This window comes from Rhinichthys klamathensis, unplaced genomic scaffold, assembly GCF_029890125.1.
Source record: "Rhinichthys klamathensis goyatoka isolate OS25496 unplaced genomic scaffold, OSU_Roscu_1.1 h1tg000338l_1, whole genome shotgun sequence".
In the NCBI taxonomy this organism is placed as follows: Eukaryota; Metazoa; Chordata; class Actinopteri; order Cypriniformes; family Leuciscidae; genus Rhinichthys; species Rhinichthys klamathensis.
Window position 1 is genome coordinate 2483497 of NW_026606852.1, and position 16094 is coordinate 2499590.

The window sequence follows — 16094 nt, forward strand, 5'->3', positions numbered from 1 at the left end:
TGTTTGTTTGTTTGATATATTGCATGTTCAGAACAACAAAATGGAACTTTTGCCATGGAACTTTTGTGGAAATGATTAAAAAAATGCTGGCACTGGCTGGCAACGTTTTTTTTTTAACCCTGGCGGGGAAAGAATTAAAGAATTAAAGTTTTTTTTTGCACAAAAACAACAGTGTAGGTAAATGTCAGCCATTAAGAGACTAAGGCCCCGTCCACACTACTGCGTTTGGTAACACTTTAGAATACGGTTCCTTCGTTAATGAATAACTACACAGGAACAAATGAGTAACACAATATTAACAATCTAGTAACTACTATTAACTAACAAGAAATTCTGATTAACAAATTAATAAGTAACAGCGCACAGATGAAAGTGGTAGTTCACTATTAACTAATCAATAACTACTTTTTTTTTATTCTTCCCAGAGAACTACTGTAAGAATCATGGTAACTAACTAGTAATGACTCAAGTGTTACTACATACTTCTAAAGGAATGACTAATTATTTGGATCCGTATTCTAAAGTGAAGATCATGGTAACTAACTAGTAATTACTCAAGTGTTACTACATACTTCTAAAGGAATTACTCATTCTTTTAAGCTTTTGAGGTTTTTGGTGAAGTTTTAGATAGTAATTCCCATAGAAGTATGTAGTAACACTTGAGTAATTACTAGTTAGTTACCATGATCTTCACTTTAGAATACAGATCCAAATAATTAGTAATTCCTTTAGAACTATGTAGTAACACTTGAGTAATTACTAGTTAGTTACCATGATCTCCACTTTAGAATACGAATCCAAATAATTAGTCATTCCTTTAGAAGTATGTAGTAACACTTAAGTCATTACTAGTTAGTTATCATGATTATTACATGAAAAGCCAATCCTAAAGTGTAGAATCGTCTAATCCTTCACAAGATATTTGCACACACGTATGAGGTAGGAGACATTAATAAAATCTTCTTTTTTTTTTTTTGCGAGGTATAGGTTAAATAATAAAATCACTGTATATGATATTTGGATGGCCGATATGTTCTCAATATCGATAATCGATAATGTTACTCAATATGTTCCAGCCGTCACCGTGACTCTGGCCAATTTTCTGGCATTCCTCTGGACTGGCATTGAATCACTACAGGACAAGTAAGGTCCCGACAACTGCATTTAAAAAGCCATTTCTTTAAAATTATTCAGTTGATAAATAGGTCTCTAGGAGAGAGCATAGGCTAATTATTTCCCAAATCATAAGTCTGCTATGCTATTACATATTGATAAACCTTGTGTATTTGTTTACAGAAGCAGTTATTAATGTTAATGTAGTACTAGTCATTTGTCCTGAATAGTTATTGATTAGTTTTGCATTAACTATTAATCTTCTTCAGTAGTTCTCTGGGAAGCATAAAATAATAGTAGTTATCAATTAGTTAATAGTGAACTACCACTTTCATCTGTGCGCTATTACTTACTAATTCGTTAATCAGAATTCCTTGTTAGTTAATAGTAGTTACTAGATTGTTAATATTGTGTTACTCATTTGTTCCTGTGTAGTTATTCGTTAACGAAGGAACCGTATTCTAAAGTGTTACCCTGCGTTTTCGTTTAAAAACGGAGACCTTTTGCTACGTTTGCACCTCCCGTCCACACTAAAACGGCAAAAACGGAGACCCAAAACGGAGAAGTTTAGAAACGCTGCCGATCCGTTTTTCGTTTTGAATCTCCGGAGGGCGTTTTAGTGTAGACGGGTCAAAACGGAGGACTTTAGAAACGATGACGTAGTAGAGGCTCACGCTCGGCTCTATGATTGGGTGTCATCAGTCGTGGCGCACATCTTTGCTAGCCGCTGTTGTACAAGTAAATTCTGCATTTTACAACGCTATAACTGCCTACATGCGCCGGAGTCAAGCTATTATTCGAGTGATCTGTGACAATTCCCGTGTGCAGCGGCGGTGTTGACCGTACATGGAGCGTCGGTTTGGGGTTAACCCAGAGCATGGTGGGATAATTTTATCAATGAAGTTGTGTTTACACCGGCACGCGCATGCCCAGTGTTGGTGAATGGTCACGTGATCCGCGTTTTCAGTCGTTTTAATGTGGACGGAAATCAATTCTAATACGCAGCTAAAACGCTGGTGTGGACGGAGATCGTATTCGTTTTAATTATCCGTTTCTAAACTAAAACGCAGTAGTGTGGATGGGGCCTAAATGCTAGTGGGCGGGGCCTGGTGCAATGATGTATAGTAACTCTTCGTTTTGCATTTGCCTGTGTGATGTAACAAATCTTGCAATATCCAAATGAGCCGCCATGGAGCTTGATTATAAAACGCTTTGTTTGAGGAGGACGCTTTAAGCTATTAAAGGATGTTTTAATGGTACAACGACCATATGTCAAAAGAAGGCAAAATATGATTTTTCATATCATGACCCCTTTAACAGACACTGAAAATTATCTTGGCCAGAAAAAAATTATTCATCATTACATCTGCTGTGACTGAAAAAAAACCTAAAAACTAAATGGACTGTGAATTCTTTCTGCATAAGAGTTGTAGATGGTGTGACAAAGTTGAGGCATCATAAAACTAAAGGCCTTTCAGAGGCCCCTGCGGCCCATTTAAAAGAGAACTCATAGGCTAAGAACTCACATGGCGGTTTAGGCCTGAGGAAAGGGTTTAGATCAGAACATCTTCATACTTGTGTGCAGACAGACATCACAGCTCATATATCTTTTGGTTAAGGTACAGTGGAACTCAGATTGCTGTTGCTATGTTCTCAGTGATATTGATAATTGCTATTGGTTTAAAACTCAAAACAAAAATGCTTCCATAAGTAGAATAGTGAGCAAATAATTTGTGCAAAATGACATTACAAAAGCCAACACGTGCACACACACACACACGGTTTAGTGATTAAAATCATTCTAATAGCTGGAAAGACAACACAATTGGGGTTAAAGAAATGACTAATGCTGTTTTGATGAGTTTAGCCGTGGTTTAGCTGTGTTGGGACGCTATTGTGTTTGCTGCGGGTTTTGGCGTGCGTTCTTCTTGTCTGTTTCTGATTAATCGAAACCGATGACTTCAGTACTCTGTCCATTTTAGTTCTCAGACCACAATTTTCTCTAGGATGGAAGTTTATGAAATGGCTCAGTTTTTGTTAAGATGGATTTTTTTTATGCTTCATTATATAACACATCTTTTATCAATTACATAAGAAAGAACACAAAAAATTACTAGGATAAAAGCACATTCAGGTTGCTGCCTTTTCATCTGATTTCAAAATTTCTTCAGAATTCAGTTTAAGGCCCCATCCACACTACTACGTTTTCGTTTAGAAACGGAGACCTTTTTCTACGTTTGCACCTCCCGTCCAGACTAAAACGGCAAATACGAAGACCTAAAACGGAGATGTTTAGAAACGCTGTAGACCCGTTTTGCGTTTTGAATCTCCGGAAGGCGTTTTAGTGAAGACGGGACAAAACGGAGGACTTTAGAAACGATGACGCAGACGCTCACGCTCGGCTCTCTGATTGGGTGTCATCAGTCATGGCGTATCCTTCCCTGATGCTATAACGTTAACTGCCGGAGGCAAGCTATTATTCCAGCGATCTGTGACAATTCCCGTGCTGTGTGCAGCGGCGGTATCGACCGTACATGGAGCGTCGGTTTTGGGTTAAGCCGGGAAGAACCAGCGCATGGTGGGATAATTTTATCACTGAAGTTGTAGTTCCTGAGGAATGGTGTTTACACCGGCACGCGCATGCCCAGTGTAGGTGAATGGTCACGTGATCCGCGTTTTCAGTCGTTTTAATGTGGACGGAGATCGCAGCTAAAACGCTGGTGTGGACGGAGATCGTATTCGTTTTAATTCTCCGTTTCTAAATTAAAACGCAGTAGTGTGGATGGGGCAAGTAGCAGTGTTTTTGTTTTTATTTCTCTGAAATACCAAGGCTCAATTTTACAGCAGAATGGACCCATTTGTGTCTCCAAGCTTCTCAGTCTAAGTAGTTCTACATCTAAGGGGCACATGGTAGTTCAAAAGTCTCACTCGACACTGAGATACATTTATTAAAACAGCCCTTGCTCACAATATCCTTTCATTGTAAGTAAAAGAGCAGCATGAACATGAGTCATAAGTTATTCAGATTTGGGACAACATAGGGATAAGAAAATTAATTAAATGAATGCATTTTCAGGTAATATATTCCTTCAAAACAGAAGCAAATCTATATTCAATGCTCAATTTTTCTTTCACGCATCTTAGAGTCAGGAGCATTATGGTATATCTGTTAGAATGATTTCGTAGCATGTGTCTCAATCACTAGTGGTATCACCTCTGCAGGACAGACACCTCTGTTACAGAAATCTGGCCATACTTTCTGTATTATGATCTGTAAATTGGCTCCTCTAAAAGCCAGTGCACCGCAGGCTCCTTTTAGATTAAGAAATCATTATTTCATCAGGAGGCCATTGTGCCAAATGCAGTTCACATGCAACACCACGGAACAATACCCTCGGCAGAACATACTATAAATCAGTCAAAAGCTGGAGTATTTGCACTGAGGCATCAATGCCAACCTGGTACAGCTCACACAAGTGTTCACAAAAGTGTGTGTTTTGGCCAGTTTAAGAGTCTTTTTTAATTTTTACAGCAAGTTACTGTACATCTTACCCCAAAATAATAAAGAAAAACTCTAATTATTTATTCAACTTGATGTTGTTGTACATCCATATGATTTTCTTTTGTAAGGGATGTATGTTCCACTTTTCAATGACCGTGAATGACGACTATATATTTTACTTTATAAGACACAACAGACAAAAATTACGCTTAGCAAAAAGATTCTATATAGAAGGGTTCTGTCAGATATTTATATATAGAACATTGTAGGGGTTTCCATCAGGATGGAAAATGTTCTTATAGAATATTTTGGCATAAATAGTTCTTTAAAATTAAGTCAAGAACCCTATAGATTATACATAGAACTTTTTCCATAGATGCACTCTTAGAAAAAGTACCATTAAAAAGTTTAGGGTTAGTAAGTTTTTTTTATTGTTATTATTATTCTTTTAAGAAATTCATACTTTTATTCAGCAATGATGCATTAAATTGATTAAAAGTAACATCAAAGACATTTATAATGTTACAAAAGATTTCTATTTCAAATAAATTTATATTTTTACTCTTCGGTTGTAGTGTCTCCCAACAGGTGAGAAATTACACACACTTACAGGTCCCAGGAAGCCATAATAATGTGGATGTCACAATTGCAGGTGCACTATTCTGAGATATTCTGCCCAAAAATTGAACATGAACACAGTGTATCAACAATACCATCATTAATTTCCTGTCATCATATGGCAGGGCAGATGGACATGCCCTCCAGGCAAAAACTGCGGACTGTGCTTATCCTGACACAACAATGGCGGTTTTCCATCATTCCACATGGGCACTCTGGCATGTGTGATATTTTCTGTTTAACAAGTCAGTGTGTCAGAGCCACGGTTTGTCCAGTTATATATATATTTATGCCAGCAGTGACATAAGGACAACATGACAGAACCCAGAGAGTCACTAAATATAGGGCAGATCAAATGATGGTCACAGGGAGGCCTGGAGATTGGTTTATGAGAACAGCACCCTCAAGTGGACTAAAATGTTAACAAGCTTAACAGCCAACAGTAAATCACATGCATGTTTAAAGTCCCCCTGTAGTCATTAATTATATCCCTTAAAACTCCTCTTTGATCACCAAAATGACCGTTTTTTCCTTAAAAAAACCCCATCTTAAAATAGCTTGAATATAACTCTACACCCTTGCCTCATTTAGTATACGCGGTTCTATGAATATGCAAATTAGCCCCACCTCCACTCACTTACGCAAGTTCAGAGATCCACTCCTTGACGATCACACGTTGACGTGATTGGTTACAAGGTAGCTTGTGACATCAGGAACACCAGTTATTTCCATAGACAGTAAAAGAAATGGACAGAGCCATCTCATTGGAACTCAGTTGAGACAGTTGAAGCCCACTTTTAGCGATTTTTGAGAACTTCCGTTCCTGACGCGCAGACTCAGACCGACTCAAACTAAGCTTGATGACGTGAGCAACCTGTCTGACAGACGTGAATCTTCTAGTAGTTGTGCGTGAAAATTGCCAACGTTAATCTTGCAGAGACGGGGAACTTGAGCAAAGAGTCCTTTATCGTGAGTGAGCAGGAGTAAGTATCCCGTTGCTTTTATGGACTCATTATCTATGGGCTTCTCCCTTGACGGGACGTCCCCCCGATTGCCTGCGAGCTTCTCCTCCTGTCTGTACGGTCATTTCTGTACAGCGCGACAGAGAGTCGAGTGGTTATGACGCAATCGTTAGCCTATTTTTACTAAAACTGTTTCTACGGGGCCATAATGTAACATAGAAGGTAATGGAGCCCTTTATACATTGTCGTGTTTCTTTAGAAATAAATAATGGACAAATGGAGTCTTTAAACGCCTCAGATGTAAAGTTATTCGCTGTCAAAGTGACGCCAAAATGAATGGTAGTCAATGGAAATGCTAACGCAAGTGAAGTTCTGCTACAAGATGGCGGCACCCGGCCGGCTTCAACTTCCGGTCGATGGATTACCCCCTTGGTTATTTCAAACTGCATTTTTGAGACTGTCTTTGGTTCACTGCAGTTTTAAGGAGAAAATACTCAGCAATGGTGTTGACTTATGAATTTGCACATGGTTTGTCTTAAAGCATATTAAAAACACCACATAGACATATAAACAACATTAAAAGCTTGATTTTCACCACAGGAAACTTTAAAGGTTCCTTAGGGCATGTTTTGCTAACTTCCGTACTACTTAGATCAAAACCTTTTTTTCGGTTCCCAGAGGGCTGTCACTGCAACATGGCATCATGACTTTGCGTAAACATACATGCCACTTTCAAGTCAAGTGGCGTGTTATCTATACGCATTTTGAGCTATCCGCGTGTGTGTCCACGCCGAAACGTAACGTCATCTTTTGCGTGTATGTCTACGCCGTTAAATGTCCGAGTGATTCCGCGTGTATGTACACGCCGTTAAATGTCCGAGCGAAACGAAGCAAAATGTAGATCTACATCTGGGGAGCGATATTTTTTTTCCTAGGATGGTAGCGGAACACTCATAAATGGTATTAACCCCAGTGACGGGTAGGTTTAGGGACGGGGTTGGGGTAGGTCATATATTTATATATACAGTAATGTAACGTTAAGTCAACGGCGTTGATAAACACGCTGAAAAGCGATTATGCGTGTTGATAGCACGCCAAAAATGGAAATACGAATTGGCGTGTCATACATACGCCATTTCATGAGATCAGACTGACAGAGATAGCTATAAGCTGGCATGACATCCATTTTATATGTGGTCAAAAAAATAAAATAAAATAAAATGAAATAAAATACTGAAGAAGCTTGGGATTTCTTGACTGCATTACAATCTGGCTCTGGATTTAATTCAAATATTGTGCTATTTATAACTACAGGGAGTGACTGACATAATGTAAGAAGGTCATGATTCATGAAGGTTCATTATCTCAGTTTACAACCTCAAAATGGTATCTGCAACAAAAAATATTTATCTAATACACTGAATAGCATTATTGTATTTGTTTTTTAAATCACTATAATGCATACAATGCTTTCAATATAAGAAACAAATAATATGATACATGGCTGATAACATAATAATGGTACATTTTAAAATCCAATCAGGCTTCCGAAAAAAAAAAAATCTTTAAGCAAGGGCAAGGAGGTTTGAGATAAGTTGCAAATGTGGGAATGCAACATGTGTTTATTAAAATCTTTATCACTGTAAATCTCCTGAGCGGCCAGACTATGAATAGAGGACTTCATGCATGCAACATGGAGGTTGTAACCCTTGCGTTCTGCCCTGGAACACATCCAAACTGCCTGCTTAACCTGCGGTAACTAACATACAGGGCCTTATTAATCTCATTCAGGCTAGGAGAGATTGCCAAAAAAAAAAAAAAAAAAAAACGCTCTCATTGTTATATAATGTATAAGCTCAAGCTAATATTCCCAAAGCAGGGGAGTTAAATTGCACCTACATATAAATATATAAAAACTTTAGTAAAAGTAAAAGGTTTCACAGGAACTTGAAATAGCTCCTTCAAGCAGCAAAAGCTTTAGAAAATGTGTGCTTAATGATGACACCTGAGGACATCCATAATCTTTGCGTGGAGCATGTGCGTTCAGCCCTCAAGGGGGATGGATGTGTTCACCGTGACAAGTTCACAGTGAAAAAGCTCTGCTCATGCTTTGACCTTTTCTTGAGAAAGGAGGGGCAACACGGTGGATCATATCGTGGGGCTCACAGGTCAAGCTGGCTGAGGAGGGAAAGCCAAAGGAATGGAAAGAGGCTTCGCTTTGTCAATCCTCCTTTACCGGCTCGGGTTATCTGCTGAATCTGGAAGCCCATTTTTTGGTATCTTCCGATCCAGTGGAGAGCATGTTGCTGGCAGCATCTAGCTCTGAGGAGCTTGACGTGGTAGAAGAGGCGGGAAGTGTTAGTTGAGCCCTCTCCTTCCGTCAGCCCCTCATATGGGGAACTGTTGGATGTAATGGCCTGGGGCATGGCCAGTTTGAACTTGACCTAGTCGTGCGAAGTCGCTCACGGTAGACTCGACAAGTAATTGAGCCCTCCATTTCCATTTATACCGAAGTGGAGAAGTCCTGAAAGACATATTCAGCACACATCTTTCCTTTTCCGAATTTGAATTACCCATACAGGTGGAAATATGTGCAGATGTCCCCTGTAGAAGAGATGCTGGTTAGCTATCTCTTGCAGACTGAGGAATCGTTGAATCATTGAAGGCTCCGGTCTTGCCATCCAAGCAGTTACAGACCACCTAGCGGATGGTGGCCAAGGTGTATGAGGCAGTGCATCAGACTGGTGGTGCCCTACACACAATGACTGTTTTGCAGGGATATCAAGCTAACCTACTGAGAGATATGGATCAGGGGCAGGTATTGTCTCCTAAAGTGGATGCTCAATTACGCCACACCACAGACTTGGGCATCTGTGCCACCAAACAGACGATGGTGGCCATGGTAATTACGGAGAGGCATCTTTGGATGAACCTTCCTTCTTGTTGCTCTGATTTCGCCCTCTGGACTCTTTGGCACTTCCATCGAGACAATAGTGGAGAAGAGGTGAATGTGCAGTCAGCTGTGTTCAGGAGATGCATCCCACGCCAATTTGCCTCCCACCACCACCAATCATCCTGACCCTGGGTAACCTGCTTCACCTGTATCTCCAGTGCTCCATGTATCTCCAGCGCAATCTGTAACCAAACTTTCTTTCTGCTGCTCGATTATCGTTTTCGCCTGCATATTTTACTACCTGCAGTTTGTAATCTGCAGAATAGGATTTTCTTTTTGGGGGCATTTTGTTTGTGGTCAGTCTTTCTCAGTTGTCTTTAAGTTAATTGAAACATTAAACAGAGGTAGATGTTAATAGGTTTTCAGTTTTCAGTTGTTGATAAAAAGTGTGACTTGTAGTCCGGAAAATACGGTACATTTCCCATCATCCTTCATTCTGCTCACCTGCATGGAATCACCAGGCTCAACCCTCACTCAGTCAAACTGATCGCCATCACCTGAATATGAATCACCACCAGATGTCCCCCATCACCTCGGCACCAGTTATAAGGACTTGCCACACACACACACACACGCGCATAAACACACACACACACACACACACACACACACACACACACACACACACACACACACACACACACACACACACACACACACACACACACACACACACACACACACATTGTCCACATTGGATAGTTAATCTATATCCATCAGTGACTGTTTAAAGTGTGTCTGTGTGGCTACTCACCATCAAGTCTCTCATCCTCATCTTCTCCACAGATGCAGAAAAACAGCAGGACGTAACAGTGACAGGCTTATGAAAGAAATATTGAAATAAAACAAAAATATAATGACTTCTAAAGCCTTTTTTTGTATTACCGTATCTGTTACCGTAAATGTATTAAACTTATTTGGGTGCTTTTCTTAGAAAATATGAATATATATGTAATGAATTGTGATTAATGTGATCCATTAATTGCATATCATGTAACTAATTCAGTGTAATCACAATAAGTATTCTATTTACAAAGATTGTATATGGATTGCCAACGAGGCGATATGGAAGCTTGTTTCTGCCACAGAATAAAAGATTAAAAAGGTAATTGTGACTTTTTATCTCACAATTGAGTTTACATCTCGCCATTTATAAAGCCAGAATTGTGTGATATAAAGTGACAATTGTGTGTTATAATGTCAGAATTGTGAGATATAAACTCACAATTGGCAGAAATAAAATCGCAATTCTGACATTTTTTCTCAGAATTGCATGTTTATATCTCGGATTCTAACTTTATAACATGTACTTGGGAGATATAAAGTCAGAATTGCATGATATAAATTTGTAAATGTGTGTTATAAAGTCAGAACTGTGAGATAAAATGTAAATTTTGTTTCCTTAGAATTGGACTTTATAACTTGCAATTGCAAGTGTATATCTCACAATTCAGAAAACAAAGATGTCAGAATTGCGAGATATAAACTCGCAAAGTAAGAATTGAGTTTATTTTTCGCATAGTGTCAGAATTGCGAGATGTAAACTAGCAATTGTGAGATAAAAAGTTGCAATTATCTTTTAAAATGTTTTATCCTGTGGCAGAAACAAGCTTCCATTCAGTGATGTATGAATCACTCTCGTATGAACTGTTTTGGTAATTTAGCAAATCAAACTGTTACGAGAATTGGAGTATGAATCTCTCAAAAAATCTGTAACCATATAAGCACAACTTTAGGGTCATGTGCATCACAACAGTGGATTTTTTTAAAAAAAAAATTTAATATAAAAAATACATTTGTTCCACAGACTGATGCATCTAAACAAAAGGACAGAACAAGGTCATTGAAAATTTATGGAAAATACTGTGGTAGAGCATTTACATAAAACAGTAATACAACCGTTTCAACTCCAACTCAGATGAGACAATAGTGAGTTGAAAGTTTCAGTAATGAGGTACCAAGAGATCTTTGTTCTTTGCTCTCGATTCAGATGTCATATCCATTCCATACAAGAAGGTGTAAGTCATGGTTCATTAACCCAGAGCTGGACTTCACATCATGGATTCTAAACACAGAATCCTTGCGAGAGTTACGTGAGGGCCAAATCTCCTCCCTGTTCTCGGAAGCACCTTTTTTTTCCTTTTTTTACCTAATCAAGAGCTGGATATGTTTTGCACACTCCTCTTTAGCTGATCTTTTTTGCACAATAAGCTGCATTCTTTCTGCTTTCTACTGTTATGCATTTAAACAATTTGAAAAGGAGCTCCAACACCATTTGAATGATGGGAGGGAGGAAGGAATGAAGCAGGAACAGCCAAAATAATAACTCCCCCCTGTTCTGGATTAACTTGTCAGACATTCCCTTTCCTCCATCTTATGAAAGATCTGCCAACCTCTTGATTCTTTGAAGTCATGTCTGTTTTCCAAACTGTTATAGCACATCCCACCCTGCTTTGGCCCTTGTCTGCACACAAAGGGCCAAAATCTGTGGGGTCTCATTATAGCGAAATGGATGATAATCATTGCAGTGTGAGTACAGGAAAATAACACCAAGAAACCCTGATCCTGCTCTATGGGCTGACATGACTATGTCCTATGTTCTTGACTGGCTAGAAATGGCCAGAAAGATAGATGAATGTATGTTGTTATCTTAAACATATTCACTAAGCATTACTCTTTGTCACCGTCTTTCCATTTGGAGGCCACACAGTTATCAATTTCAGGAGAGCTATCACTCACCGATGTCAATGGACTCTCAATATTGTAATATGAGGGGAAGATCCAATGTTTTGCCAATTTTTATATCTGTTAAACATCTGCAGCACAGCAAATTAGCCTTCTGCAGGAAATAGCCAAGATCTGGATGAGAACGCATAATAAAACATGAAAAAGTGTTATCGGGCTGTTTCGTTTTCAAACACCACTGCCAAGATTCCATACCTGAGCACCTTTGCAAAGGCTTTCTCCTACTCGCTGGAGAGTTAATGCTCTCAGCAGCAGTGACTGATTTTGTGATTTACTGAAGGATCGGAGGCTTCTGTGTGGAGTGAGTGTAAGAATCACTGGATATACTGGAAACTGGAAATCTACAACACTGGAAAACTGAAACATCGAAACAGTGCAACACGGAAAAAGCGACCACTGAAAAACTGGGAACACTGGACCTTTTACGAATGGAAACAGGAAAATCCATTAAAAAAACACCGGGTCCCTAAAACAGTTACTGAAACATTGCAAACATTGGAAACATAAAAATACTGACAGACTGAAAGGCATAAAACATTGATCACTAAGAGACTGAGAACAATCAAATCACGTGAAACAGAAACCGAAAAACACTGGATCATTGAAACACTGGAAACATTCAACTACTGAAACTCTGAGCCTGTGTCCAAAATCGCCGCCCTATACTCTATTCCCACTATTTGAGAGGACAGTCATTTTGTAGCGGTGTCCTAAACCATTGTGGATGTTATCAAGTGCACTCCCATAATGCACAGTAATAACAAGTGTACAACCGATGTACGCTCAACGGCTACAGAATACCCATAATGCACTTTGAGGCTGTTGCTGAATGAATTCCATTTTAATTGATTATTAAATATTTTGAATAGGTTTGTACATGGTAGTTCCCTTTCAAGGGAACTTCGAGCTGCGTCAAACGCTGCGGGAACGCCCCTGCGTTGTGCGTCATGAAGCACGTATGGAATCAGCCCAATGGAGAGATGAAACGTCATAGGCGGGTGACGTCATCGACCAGGAAACTATAAAGCACCCCAAAAACACAAGCGCATTAGCTTCTGTGCTTTCAGTCGCGCTACATGTGAATCTGTCCCTGTGTGATATTGTCTGTCTTTACATACCCTGCACCACACAAACAATTTATCCTTATATTGAGAGATATGGCGGACGAACAACAGTTTAGGAAGTGTGTTCCTCCCTGCTCGCGTTATTTAACGAGCGGGGATACACATGATCTTTGTGTTGTTTGTTTGGGAGCTCAGCATGCCCAGTCTGCTCTCGAGGGGGCAGACTGTGAGCATTGCGAGCGTCTGCCGTTAAGGACGCTCCGCTCCCGCCGAGCGCTCTTTGAGGAGAGCGGTTCGGTGCGTGCTCCCCGCGGTTCGGGTCCCGCTTCTGCCGAGGCAGAGCGGCGGCGCTTATCGTGGGGATCGCAGATGGATCTCACAGCGGGGTTTGAGACGGGCTCTGCCTTATCTCTCCCTTCACCTGTGAGATCCAGTGCCTCAGTCCCGGGTTCGGAAGCACGCGCTGCGGTTTCTTCCGCTCGGGCTGAGGCACCAATGCTGCAGCTATCCAGTTCTGAGGAGCTGGATGTTGTCAGTGTTGAGGGAGATGTGGAGGATTCGCCACCCCACACTCCCGAAAGTGATGAGCTTATGGAGGTTTTAACAAGAGCTGTTGAAAAACTCAATATTGAATGGCCAGTGACTAGACAGGAGTCTGTTTCTAAATCAAAGTTGGATGAGAGATTTTTGCCGTCACGTGTGCAGCCTCCACGCCGGTGCCTGCCGTTTTTCCATGATCTCCACACCGAGGTGTCGAAATCATGGAGAAAACCGGTGTCATATAGAGTGTTTAGTCCCCAGACTTCAACATATGCAAATATAATGGGAGCCAAGGCTCATGGTTATGGTGCTTTGCCTCGTGTGGAAGAGACGCTTGCGAGCCATCTCTCCCCCGAAGCAGCATCATCTTTTAAGGCACCGGCATTACCCACCAAGCCTTTAAGAAACACCTCGGCTTTGGTGGGTAAAGCATATTCGGCAGCAGGTCAGGCTGCGTCATGCCTGCATACTATGTCAATCTTGCAGGCATACCAGGCTGATCTGCTAAGGGACGTGAGTGAGAGTGAGGAGGTCAGTACTGACGTAGTTCGCGAACTGCGTCAGGCTGCTGATCTATCCCTGCGTGCCACCAGAGAATCGGCCAAGCTAGTGGGTCGTTCTATGGCAGCTCTGGTGGCCGCAGAAAGACATTTGTGGTTAAATCAAACCAATATTAAAGAGAAAGAAAAAGCTTTTCTTTTAGATGCTCCTCTCTCTCCCCTGGGTTTGTTTGGTGATGCTGTAAATTCAGTTATCGATAAATTCCAGGAAGAAAAGAAACAAACTGCAGCTTTTAAAAAGTTTCTTCCCCTGAAAGTTCACGTCCCTGGGGCTGCTGGGCGGGAGCAGCCCCGGCCGTCTATGAGCTCATCACATAGAGCGCAGCAGAGGCAGAGTGTCGCGTCTCGTGCTCCCCCTGCTGGACAGTGGGCTCAGCCGCCCTCTCAGCCGAAGCCTTCTAGCAATAGAACTGATCTGAGGACAGTTATATTGGCTAAGAAGGCTTCGGCTAAGAAGAAGTCCTGACGCCAAGGCGTTCAGGATACTGAGGGTGGTCCCCACCGAGGCGGAAAGGTGTTCACCTCTTTTTACGGTGCCCATTCCTCCTCGGTGCCCTCAGGGGCTCGTTCTGCCAACCCCGCCTTTATGCCGGGGCACAGACGATCCCAGCGAGCGCTTTCCCGAGGGACGCTCGCTCCCTCTGAGGAGGGTCTCAGAGCGGTCAAACCAGTTGTTCCCTGCCGGTGCGCCGTTACAGGGCGCTGCGTTTGCTGCTCAAGTTACACCAGAGGCCAGTCTCGAGAGACTGGTACCCTTAGTAGAATTTCTGGCAGAGTGGAAAAGCCTTCCAAAAATATCTCATTGGGTCCTGCAGACAGTAGAAAAGGGTTATGCTATCCAGTTCACGTGTCGTCCACCAAAATTCAGAGGGGTTCTGCACACAGTGGTGGGCCCCGAGCAGGCTCTGGTATTGGAACAAGAGGTGAAAACGCTCCTTCAAAAGGAGGCTATAGAACGGGTTCCTCCTCCCAGTTTGGAGTCAGGTTATTACAGCCGATATTTCATCGTTCCAAAGAAGGATGGGGGGTTGCGCCCAATTTTAGACCTGCGCATATTGAATCGCTCAGTAGGGAAGCTAAAATTCAAGATGCTCACTATCAAGCAGATCGTGTCTCAAATCAGATCCGAGGACTGGTTTGTCACGATAGATCTGAAGGACGCGTACTTCCACGTTTCCATCCTTCCACAACACAGGAAGTTCCTGAGGTTCGCCTTCGGGGGCGAGGCGTACCAGTACAGGGTTCTTCCGTTTGGCCTAGCTTTATCTCCCCGCACTTTCACGAAATGCATGGATGCAGCACTAGTGCCTCTGAGGCTTCAGGGCATTCGTATTCTCAATTACATCGACGATTGGTTGATTTTAGCTCAGACGGAGCAGATGGCGGTTCGGCATCGAGATGTCGTCCTCGCTCATATCAGAAAGTTGGGGTTGAGGCTGAACGCAAAGAAAAGTGTATTATCTCCTTCCCAGAAGACCACTTTTCTGGGTGTCGTTTGGGATTCGGTCTCGATGCGGGCGCGACTCTCTCCGACCCGCATCGCTTCGATTCTCTCAGCTGTGAAACAAGTGAAGCTAGGCCAGCTACTCACTGTGAAGCAGTTTCAGAGACTGTTGGGTCTGATGGCAGCAGCGTCCAACGTTATACCTTGCGGCCTGTTGTACATGAGACCGCTACAGTGGTGGCTCAGGACCAAGGGATTCTCCCCGAGGGGAAATCCGCTCCGCACGTTCAAAGTCACGCGGCGCTGCCTTCGTGCTCTGGTCATGTGGAGAGAAACTTGGTTCCTATCCAAAGGTCCTGTGCTGGGGGCTCTTTGTCGTCGCATAACGCTAACGACGGATGCTTCCCTCACAGGGTGGGGGGCGGTCATGAGTGGTCGCCCAGCCCAAGGTCTGTGGCAGGATCATCATCTATCGTGGCACATAAATTGTCTAGAGATGTTGGCTGTGTTTCAGGCTCTGAAATACTTCCTAACAGACCTGAGAGGCCATCATGTGTTAGTTCAATCAGACAACACGTCGGTGGTCTCTTATA